At 50.3% G+C, this 741-nt stretch overlaps 1 non-coding gene across 1 annotated transcript; it reads right to left on the bottom strand.

Annotated features, from left to right (window-relative positions):
* Positions 1-265: 265 nt before the first annotated feature.
* Positions 266-337, bottom strand: Trnad-guc (transfer RNA aspartic acid (anticodon GUC)). The gene has a single exon. It is a non-coding gene; the product is annotated as a tRNA-Asp (tRNA).
* Positions 338-741: the final 404 nt, after the last annotated feature.

The following is a 741-nucleotide window of genomic DNA, read 5'->3' as shown; positions in this document are numbered from 1 at the left end:
CCATCCCGGCCGGCAGGCATTAAGGGATAACCAATTCAGCATTGGAAGGCAGCGTGGAGGGTAAAAAACGTAGAGGGAGACCAAGAGATGAATGCACTAAAAAGGTTAAGAAGGATATACGTTGCAGTAGGTACTGGGAGATGAAGAAGCTTGCAGAGGATAGAGTAGCATTGAGAGCTTCATCGAACCAGTCTCTGGACTGAAGACCACAACAACAACAGTTCCGGAGGACAGTCCACCATTGTGTTATTGTGATAAAAAGTTTCTCCCCGGCCGGGAATCGAACCCGGGTCTCCCGCGTGACAGGCGGGGATACTAACCACTATACTACCGAGGACTTGAATACGTGATTGGTCTATGTATGTAGGAGGCTGTGATTAACCGTGTGTGTGTGTGTGTGTGTGTGTGTGTGTGTGTGTGTGTGTGTGTGTGTGTGAAGCGGGCCTTCGCCGGCCCACGGACCTGCTCAGTCCAGTCATCGGGCTAGATTCGTCACGTGACGCGGTCGCACTGCCAACCCACAGCATTTGGCTGCTCGGCCAACGTCACCGTAACTACAAGGCCTTACAACATCTGTGAAACGGCGAGTGACGTCATTCCTATAACTTGAGCTGACCTGTCCGCTTCGTTCCCCCGAACTATAGGATATTCCTATTTGTTTACATACGAGTCGCGATGCGAGTGGAGATATCTAATTTAACGTATTCAAGAATTAGTCGTAAACATGGGTGGCCGTTCAGC

Source organism: Schistocerca nitens, chromosome 10, assembly GCF_023898315.1.
Source record: "Schistocerca nitens isolate TAMUIC-IGC-003100 chromosome 10, iqSchNite1.1, whole genome shotgun sequence".
Classification (NCBI taxonomy): Eukaryota; Metazoa; Arthropoda; class Insecta; order Orthoptera; family Acrididae; genus Schistocerca; species Schistocerca nitens.
The sequence above is the reverse complement of the archived record's forward strand: the minus strand, read 5'-3'. Positions and strand labels throughout refer to the sequence as shown.